Below are 11,016 nucleotides of genomic sequence, written 5' to 3' on the forward strand. Positions count from 1 at the left end.
TGTCAAATTGATAGATTTTGCAATATCTCACTGGCATAAAGCACTTAGATACCACTTTTAATTTAAAAAAACCCCACCTTTTCATATGGTTTCGTTTTATTATAACCATTTTTGGATTAAATCCCAAAAAAGATCAGAAAACCTGCAAAATGCCACCAGATTTCTCAAAGAGACAGTTGCACAACCGCCAAAGTCTGATCTCCAAAAGTGAAATAAAGTACTAACACAGAAAAAAGAAGAACCAACATCTAAAACCAGCACAGTTCCATCTTTTCCAGGCACAAGGGATGGAGAAAGAACTTGACACAGTAAATAATTATTTTTGAGTGAAGAATGCATCAGAATCCTTTTCATCCAGCTAAAGCATAAATGCAACTACTTAAGCCAGGGGTCTGTCTTCCTCAAGTTCTTGAAAGACCTGAGAGCTGACAGTGGTCTCATCATCAAAGCTTAAACAAACCAGGTAGAGCACAGGGTTAAACAGGTAGCTTCCTTTGAGACTTAAAAACTAATTAGAACAATCCCTTAATTTTAAAATCAAAATGCACTAACATCTTTAACTGAATAACTATGCTTTTAGACAAGCCTACCACACACTGGCTGTGCAAATTTAATCATTATGAAGTTTCATATAGAGAAAAAAAATAGACTGTTTCCTTACTACTCTACAGTTATGGGCTCATTTTTCTATCTTAAAAAAGTGGGCTTTTTTCCAGAAAGAATTTATGCAAAGAATTTCTTGCATACTTTTTCCCACAATGAAATCTCAGTTTTAGACAAATCATGAGCAGCCATAGTAAATGAAGCATCCAGAGAGGATACTACATGTTATGTATTATTTTTATAAATCTTGGATTTCTTCTATTCTACAATCATTAAAATTACAGGAATGCCAATTATTGAGTTCTCATACATAAAAACAAGCTTGTTTATGATGGTTTTCTTTTTGTTTAGTCTACAGATATTCCACAATGTAGTTTTTAATAATTTCATATTTCTATAATGTATTCTTATCAAAACTTTCCTGTTTTCTTCATCAATAATAAAAATGCAGATTTAAAAACATTTGATTTTACAGTTGGTATTTCAATAAAATGGAAACCTTGGTAGTGTCTATTTCCTTATAAATATCACATCTTTATTCTTCCATGGTTTACTACTTTGAAAAAATTAGCTAAAAAATAAAATTTTATAGAAAAATAGCATTTTCTGCTACACCATCAGACAGCCCACAGAATAAAGTATTTATCTTGTCATTACACAATCACCATCTGGCATGAGGGCCAAATTTCCTTGGAATATTCTTTGTTTCTCTTTTTAAACAAAGATATGAAGAGCAGCATCCTTTGGAGGGTTTTTTAACCTTTTTGTATACCAGATGAGATGAGCCAAGCTTTTCAGATTGAAGGTTAAGCCAATCTCATGAGTCTGACATAGGCAATCACTGACCTGTTAGATGGCCATGACTTTTTAAATGGATGTCAAAAAGTAAATATGCTTTCTGTCCCAAGAAACTACCTAAGATGTACTATACACTTTCAAATATAGTATTATTTTATTTAAATAGTGATTGCAGAAGTAGGTCCTGACACTTACTACCTTCTACTTCACCTTCTAGTGGGGATTAAAATATGGACACCATATGATTTTGGGCACACCTGCACATGACTCTGACAAGGAAAGCAGGTGTCTGGGGCTGTGGATCTTCTTTTGCTGGGAGTTGTGCACAGTGTGCGTCCAAAGCAGCCTTCAGTTCCCTTCACCGATGAGGTGGTATTGCTTTTCTTCCAACTCACATTAAAACAATACTGCTTCAGCTGTTTCCACAGCAAGTGCTCATTCTTCATACTTTTTGTACCTAAGCACCTTCTGTCACACCTCAACATAAACTATTCACCTGTTTAAGAGGCTCTAAATGTTTTTCACTGAAGCCAAAAGAATGTGGAGAGGAACAGCAGCTTCATCCAATCAGTTCCATAAATGCAACTTTTATCTAGATTCTGTTTTGATTTAATCACAAGATTATAAGACTTGATTCATAAGCTCTCCCTTATCTATCTTACCCCAAACCTCCTCTTCAGGTTTGATTTGCTACTATTCCACTCTTTTTTTTCAAGCATCAGATAATTGCTCTATTTATGTGCTTCACACCAATCTGCAATACCAAAATACTGGTACAGGCCCAGTGGCTGATTGTGGAGCACAAATCTGCATACATCAAGTCACTTCAAGCAATCACAAGATTTGTTCCAAGTACTGTAAGAATCTGAGCTCACAAGCTTGCTCCTTTGAATTCCTCAGGGTTTCCGCTTTGCAATGCAATATTCCAAGGCACTTTTAAAATTGTGTACCATTTCAAGGGTGGTTATGGGATGCACAGTAAAAGAACTAGTAAACAATTAAAAAGCAGATGACAACAAATGCTAATTTCACTGTAGTGCTATTGCTTTTTAAGCCGTGTATAGTGCCCACATTTTAAGCCAGCAACTGCAGAAAAACATTTGTATTTAAATAGACTCACTGCAAACACAGATTTGAATACATGGAAAACAGACACCTTGTCATTTGGTAATTTATTACGCTTTGCTTCCCCTCAGAAGTATTTAACAACATGAATAGCAAAATAAGTCCTGCAAATCCCAAACCAGACTCTACAGATAAAACTCAAATATAGACAATACATACATTCTTCTATAACCACAGATAAAGATTTTCCAATTACAGTTAATTACTCTGTTTCTAGACTGACTTTCCACAGTCTCGGAATGTTTCAAACAGGAATCTCCAATATCTTCTGAAGAATAAGAGCCATTTGAGTTTGTTATTTTGGCCAACTGCTATTCAGTAGAATAATGAAACAAAAATCTCCCCCATACTACACAAACAAACAAAAGAACCCCACCTAGCAGTATTATTAACTGTAACTAGCCATTATGTCATTAGTATCCTGCAATAGTCTGCAACACTTAGTAAGACTTATTATTGTGATTAATAACTTCTCAGTACACTTTTCTACCTAGTCATATTCACAAGTGGACACAGCACATTACATTTTTCCACAGAAAAAACACAGCTCTTCTTTAGGTATTCAAATTTCTTTCACAACAAAATTAAATTAAATCAAATCTGTGCATTACTCATACTGGCAATTTCTAAATCAACACAAGATGTTTTCTTGGGAGTGATTCTCATATCAAAAAAACCCTAAATGAGAGAAAACTTATGGCTTGAAGCACAGAGGTTAGTTTAGGTACCCAGCTGGATGTGTACCCGCCTTACTTATGAAGCCACAAAACAAGTTGATTCATTATTACATTAAAAAATCAAACTGTCAGTAAAAAGAAACTGAGTAAATTATTCCTTCTTCTGCCTGTTCTTTACAGAAAAAAGACTGGAGTAAACCTAAGTCTATCAGTGACCAGAGTCTCATGCAAGTACATCAGGTATATAAAATGTTTTTCCTGCTATTTCTGTCATACAGGCTTCCAAAGGATGGCTTACACCAGACAGGAGGAACAAGGAACACGCTTAAAAATTCATAAGTAACATACAACAAGCCTTCTAAGAGTGTAACTTCTCTAGTTACTATACAAATTTGTAATTATAAACAAACATTTAATCAATTTGCTTAGAGCATAATTTTTCTGAAATTATATTAAAAAACCCCCCAAATCTATGTCTGTTTGTCAGAGGAGAGAAGAAAGTGACCGAAGACTTCTCAGTGTCATTGACAAATACATGTTTCTTCCAATTGCTTCTTAAAAACTGAGTTTAGAGGGACATTTTAACCCTTCTACTCAATTCTATTTTATTACACCTTCTCAATATATAACAGGTGAACTACAAAACAGTTTCATATATTGGACTGAAATTCTGATTTTTGACTCCAGACTCACCAACAGAAAACTACCGATTCCTTTTCTTTCAGCCCTTGAGCACTATTGCCTGCATGCTGCTCAGGATTACCTTATTGTTTCTGGTTAAGTGTAACAGACATCATCTTTTCTAGAGTTAGGCACTTTTACACTTCATGAATGCCTGAATCTTACACTAGACTGTCTACTTTTAAAGTGTCGTTCTTCATGAGATCAAATGAAATATTCAGATTTCACAGATCTGAACTCACATCAGTCAGTAAATCAAAGATTATGATTTGCATCTTTCTTAAAGCTTATGTCAACCATTAACTAAAATACTTTCTTCTTACTAAAATAACACTACCCCATTTTCCCTTTCTTACAACAAACGACTCTCTATGTAATAAATTATAGCTCAATCAGTGATCATTTTACATCCAAAAATCAACAAAGCTCCAGATAGCCTTGTTTCTTATTCTAAATTATGCAAAACACCTAACACATCTTACTAAAAAACAGATGGTAATTTAAGTCAGAATAACACAACACAGAGAAAAATGGGAAAATGATTCTTTGAAATTGTGGCTGCTCTTCAACACTTACTTTTAAATACTTTTTTGTCCCCTTCTTCCCTTTGCTGACCACTGCATATGAACAGTCAGTACTTCAGTCTAAATCCATAACTGGTCACTATTTTCCTCATATCCAGTTACACATTTGAAGGAAAAAAACAAAACAAAACAAAAACAACAACAAAAAATCCACCTAGAATTTACCATGCACTCAATATCACAAGTGTTCAAAGTGTTGCCTCCTTAAACTTTATTTCATCTCCATTCAGAGTTACCATCTTTCCTCACAAATCTTAAATTTTGGCAGCAATGCATCCATCAAAGTGTAAACAATTTGATTAAAGACATTGAAAAAATAATAATTTCATTCCCACAGCTGGCATCTGAACAATACCAAATATTTAAGAAGTTTTTTTTAAATCACAGAATGCTTTGAATTAGAAGGGATCTTAAAGTGCATCTAGCCCCAACTCTTCTGCCATGGGCAGGGACACCTTCCAGTAGAACATGAAACAATCTGGAGTCACCAGCCACTTTCAAATGCAGAGCCAAATCAAAACAAATTCCTTACTCTGAAGTTATGTGAAACATCGTCTATAGTGTATCAACTACTGGTGCCTGGACCAAAAGAAACTGTTGCCATGCTCAAAAAGAGTTGGCTTGCTCCCTGGGCCGGCAGGGCCGTTTTCAGCTATTCACAATCAAACCTGCATCTACAATGTCAGTTGTCACCTTCATAAAGAGTTCCTGCCACTGAATATTAGCAATAAGGCTGTTTGGATTACTCTGCACAGGATATGGAAGGTATTCACCTGGCACAGCCACATGCCAGGTAACCACAAGTTCAGTGGGTTGGAAAAAGTGCTATCACAGGGAGAACAAGTGCTCTGGTGCAAGAGCAGCCTCACCCTCCCTGTAGCTCCTGCGCCACCTGCGAGCACCACGAGCTTTGTGCTTTCCCAGTCCCACAGCTGAACTGCCCAGCTCTCACACACACCCACTGGGCCTTGGGAACACTGCCCTCCCTCCTGAGTAGTGCTTGATAAGTACAGACATCAAATAGTTACCTTCTCTCCAGCTGCCTGAGCACAGGAACAGGACAGGCTTCCTAAAATAAACTGCAATTTATTTCCACTTTTGTGTGTTTCAGCCTCGTGCCTTCAAATGAAAAGAACCCTCTCTGAAAAGGATTCTTTTTTAACGAGCTAGCTTTTCTTGTCCAACCATTTATTGAGAGAAGATTTACCTTGCAGTATTCTTTTTCTTTCTTGCACATTTTTTACTCTTGTCAAATTAGTAAGTTAAATAAATATGTCATACATTTAAAATAAATAGATAAACAACAGCAAAAAAGCCACAGTAAATATAACAATGAAATCAACTCAAACCAGAATCACTTCACTTACAGCTATATTTGTACTATACTTTGTTTCAAAGGAGAGTTTGCCAACTTCAGGATATTTTTCAGCTTAGTACACAAATAGTATAAAAAAAATTACTTAGATGAGGTTCTCTGTCTTACACTACACTTGCAGCACTCTGTACTGAAAGAGAAGCTTTGCTTCCAGCATAATGCTGTGCCTTCACATTGAAACTTCTCTTTAGACATTCTGATACACAGATTAACACAGAATCTATCAAATTAAAAACAAAAAAATGGTAGCCAGGTAATTTATTAATTTATTCTTTGCTCACAATAGCCTTTCATTTATCCATACTCATTGTTCTAATATGTAGCTTCAGGTGGGTTTAACATTCTGTCTCCAAAAGATCCTGATAGGTCTTTTCACAAAGGCATGTCAGAAGCTCTCATAGCCTTATCATTACTAAACTTGGACAATCTAATACAATGCATTTGGGCAAGACTTTGTCCATCTTCCTTTTTTATTATGCCCTGAGGTCTAAGGTATTAGTAATTCATTCATTTCAACGAATTTCTGTAATTTTATTCTGATTTTAATCCTGAAATAGTGTCATAATGCCACACATATATCTCTTCATTATCTACTGTGGTTACATTTTATAGTGCGACTGGTTTCCCAGTTCCAGAGGTGGACTTCAAAGGAATTTGTAAAGTAGAATCCTTTCCTCACTATTCTGAAAATTTTGCCTGAACCAAAACTTGTTCACTCTCCTTATCCTCAGAATTAAGCCAGAAAAAACATAAATTAAAGCTTAAATTCCCTACAGTTTCTGCAAATGAAAAATCAAGTCAGGCAAAGTACCATTCCTTGACTTCTATTTTTTAATGCTTATACTACAAGTACTACAAGTTTCTGATAAAAATAGGAATGTGTTGTTGTAAAACTATTGACTGATTCTCCTTGGTGCTTTCTTCTCATTTCTTGTTTCAGTTATTGTGAGAAAATGGTTGATCCTACAGTGCTTCTTCTCCCAGGCCTCTCAGAGGGAAACATATCACTTACTGTTTCTATTTATCATTCTGCTTCTTTTCATCTACAAGTCAGAGCAACATGGTTATTAATCTGGAAGACAATTTATGTGCATACAGAAAAATTACTTCCATTTTTCTATTTCATGCCTTAGCAGGTATCATTTAGTGTAGTCTCTTTTCTACCTCCTATTTTTCTCAATCATTTTTAAAACAGGGTTTTTTAACAACATACTTCATATCTCTTCTTGGTTGTCTTCTACACACTGCAGATTTAACATAATAGAGCTCCACCAAAGGAAAAATATAAGGAAAAAAGAGAAAAGAATATCAATAAACATTTTGAGCCAGCCAACCCTGAGCAGGCAGTCATTCCTGGCTAAGCAAGAAGACACTAAAGGTGGACAGCAGGAACAGTGGCCAAGAGAAATAAACCAGCGATGAACACCTGGAAGTGTCCTCCTGTATTCAAACAGAAAACAGTGACAGGAGATTACAGGCTGAGTCCACTTACACCAGCAGAGTACAGTTCATTTTCTCCACAGCAGCTGGTAGGGGGCTGTTTTAGATTTGTGCTAAACATGGCTGATAATATACAGATACTTTTGTTATTGCTGGACAAGGTTACACAGAGCCAAAGCCTTTTCTATTTTTTTTTGTACTGCCATGCTGGCAAGCAAGCTGGAGGTGCGTGGGAAGTTCAGAGGAGACAGAACTGGTACAGGTGACCCAAAATGGCCAAAGACATGACAACACGACATCATGCTTAGCATACAAAGAAGGAGGAAGAGGGGACATTTGCAGTGATGGTGCATACAAAGATGGAGGAAGGGGGGACATTTGTAGTGATGGTGTTTGTTTTCCTCCCAAACCACTGCTAGGTGTGATGCTCCCCAGGAGAGGGCTGAACACCTCCCTGCTCATGTGAAGGGGTAAATTCATTCCTTGTTTTGCTTTGCTTGTGTATCTGCTGCTTTCCCTACTAAATTGTCCTTATCTCAACCCATGAGTTTTCTTCCTATTATCCTCCTCATTCTCTCCCTTGTCCCGCAGGTGGGGAAATGGGGCTTGGCTGCTGGCTAGGGTTGATCCACAGCACCACATTACCCACAAGCTTGCTGTGCTTGTGACGAGCATTTCTAATGGGCTGCGTATCATGCCAATAATTTTACAAAGGAAAAGTACTGCCTCCATTGTGAACAGAACCATCCACTCAAATGCACAGCCACTCCAGTAATGGAAAATATAAGATACCTTTTCTTTGTAAAATGCTGTGTAAATATCTACTGTCACAGGTGCTACCAACAAGTTGGGAAAGCAAGACATTCAGTGAGCTAGAAATGCGGCCTTTCCCCGTATCATTTCCAGGCTTAGTTTCCAAAAGTGCCAATTCTCATGCCAATGATAACAAAACCACAAATTATGCTGTAAATAATCTGCCTGTTTCCAAACTGACACCTCCCCGCCCAAATTCATACATGCTGTATTGAAAATTACCATACTTTTTGGATAATCCCAATATTTAGCCATCACACTATGAGCAAAAGATCTCCTATTTTCCACCCTCTGAGAAGATACCAATATAAAAAAAACCCAACAAACAAACAAAAAAGACAACCAAACACAAACAAAGAGGACAAACTTAACAGCCAGGCCTGTTTAAGTATTTAACGCAGGCCAAGCCTTTGCATGAAAAGGGAAATGAATAGGATCTTCAAGATTATAATGTGGCCCCTTTATTACCGGCAAGCATCTAGCCTGTTACTCTTTAGATACAGTGTTCCCAACTCTTCACACTCCTACACCCGGAATTCAGGTATCAGTAACACTCTGCAGTTAACCTGAGAACCATAACACTTTCACTATTACTGCATACTGAAAGAAGATCCAGGAGAGAAAGGGTTCTTGCAATCAGCAACAAAAACAACGGTTGAGTCACCCAGAATCAGCTCTTTAAAACCTGCACATCATATCTAACATATTTCAGGTCACTTAAAGAGATAAATTGTTCAGACTACTCTGGTTATTGTCACAGGTATGAAAATATTATTTCTTAAAATATTTAACACCAGAAGCTGTCATATATTTATGCTTTTCAAACTGGCATCACAAGATTTAAGGCCACCTCTGCATCAACAGATGAAATTTAACCCTGCACCACACAGCCCAGTGACAGCCGCATGTCCCACGTATCCTTCCAAATGCCACACGCAGTAACTCCAGCAACCGGGAATCTCACCTAGGAGAGGCCCACAGCCCCCTAGACGCTCAAGGTCAAAGCAGGACGACCCTGGCAGCCCAACGCCAGGCTCGCTCCCAGGCAGGCGGGAAGAGCTCCCTGGGCAAGCTCCACCAGGAAGGGCGAAGCCAGGCCCCACCGCCCGCTGCCGGGGTGCGGGGAGAGGCTCTGCGCCCCAAAGCTCGGCGCTGCGGGGACACGGAGCGGGGAGGGGTGGACAGGTGCCACAGGTTAATTGATGCAGCAATTAACAGGATATAACCGCTCTCCCCAGGCTCCTCAGCACCTGCCCCTCGCACACAACCCACGTCCGCCACGACGGTGCCGGCGGGGAGGGCAGAGCAAAGCAGAGCAAAGGGCCGGCTCGGCTCGGCTCCAGGGGCGGACCCTCCCCAACACCGGCGCGGCGACGGGGGTGAAGGGAGGGGAGGAGCAGCAGCCGCCGCCGGGCCGCGCTGCGTGCCCGCACCAGGGTCCCGGGGAAGGAGCGCAGGGAGCGGCGTTACCTGAGCGACCCGAGCCGGAAGAGCCCGACCGCCACCGGCACCCCCGCGCCGCCCTGACAGCTCCCGGCGTGCCCCGCGCCGCGCCCGCCCCGCCCCGCCCGCCGCGCGCAGCCGCGCTGCGCCCCCTGGCGGCGCGCGTGCGCCGGTGCGCAGCGGGCTCCGTGCGAGTGCGGGTTGTTGTTTACCTGGCCTGAGAATTACTGAGTTCACCAAACACAGCGCAGGCAAAAATGGAAGGTGGGCGGCTCTTTAGAAAATTATACTGCAACAGGGTGCCCAGAGAAGCTGTGGATGCCCCGTCCTTGGAAGCGTGCGAGGCCAGATTGGATGGGGCTCTGAGCAATCTGGTCTAGTAGAAGGTGTCCCCGCTCATGGGAGCGGGGCTTGGAAGGAGATGATGTCCAAAATCACAGAATCAATTAGGTTGGATAAGATGTCTGAGATAATCGAGTCCAACCTATGATCAAACGCTGCCATGTTAACCGCACTATGGAACTAAGTGCTGTGTCCAGTCACTTCCAGGAACTGTGACTCCGTCACCTTCGTGGGCAGCCCATTCCAGCAAACCATCCTTTCTGTGAAGAAATGCCTCTGAATGTCCAGCCTGAACCTCCCCGGCACAGTTTATGACTGTGTCCTTTTGTCCTGTCTCTGGTTGCCTGGCAGAAGAGACCAACCCCACTTGGTCCTTTCCAACCCAAACTGGTCTGTGATGCTGTGGATGGTATTGGAAGGAATTTTTACTGCATTGCAAAAGTGATTTTTCAACTTTTTTTTTAACAGTTCCACAGTATCAAGGGTGCTGCTCTTTGACTGTAATCTGTTAGCTTTAAAGTCATCATTAGAGTTCTCAAATTTAAGCAGGCTTCATAATAGCAAACAGAGCTTATAGTTATAAATGACTTGAGTAACTGCCAAAAAAAAAAAAAAAAGTGTTTTCAACTTACATGATTAATATTTTAGGCTTTGTCTGAGGACAAGTATTTCTAAAATATTGCCAGGGGAAAATCTCATAATATTTATAAATCTACTCTGGGACTCACGTTGCCAGACAATATTTAATGAAGTCTAATTTTATTCTCCAGACTTGGGATAATAATAAAGAGTAAATGCAATTCCTTTTCTCATTAAACTATACCAGAAATCGGTACATGAAAAATAGTTACTTTCTGGAAAGCTGACAATTTCCACTGGTTTTCTGAGGCATCAAGTATGACTATAATGTGTCATATATTTTTAATTAAAATGGTGAACCTTTTTTCTTTGAAGATACTTATAAATGCCTTTGAGATGTAATTGTTAACCAGGTTGGTTGTGCTTTTGAGCTGTTTAACAGTGGTGAACTTCACAGAGGGGAAGTGACTGTCAGTAACTACCATGTGCTCTCACATGCAACTGCATTGCAGAGCAGCTGGATTTCTAAGCTTCCCTTGTGCTGAATTTAGTAGTG

The 11,016-nt window shown here is 39.7% G+C and overlaps 1 protein-coding gene across 5 annotated transcripts in view; it reads right to left on the reverse strand.

Moving 5' to 3' along the window:
- DOP1A (DOP1 leucine zipper like protein A) overlaps positions 1 to 9,647 on the reverse strand; it is a 62,526-nt gene extending 52,879 nt beyond the window's left edge. For 4 of the 5 annotated variants that reach the window (XM_033054779.1, XM_033054776.2, XM_033054777.1 and 1 more), the window contains exon 1: positions 9,567 to 9,647. The gene's annotated coding sequence lies outside the window, so the exon portion shown is untranslated. Of the gene's footprint in view, positions 1 to 9,060; positions 9,229 to 9,566 lie in introns of those variants that run through there. The other variant, XM_033054775.2, reaches the window with a different exon arrangement.
- Between the last annotated feature and the right edge of the window lie 1,369 nt (positions 9,648 to 11,016).

This window comes from Catharus ustulatus, chromosome 3 (assembly GCF_009819885.2).
Source record: "Catharus ustulatus isolate bCatUst1 chromosome 3, bCatUst1.pri.v2, whole genome shotgun sequence".
In the NCBI taxonomy this organism is placed as follows: Eukaryota; Metazoa; Chordata; class Aves; order Passeriformes; family Turdidae; genus Catharus; species Catharus ustulatus.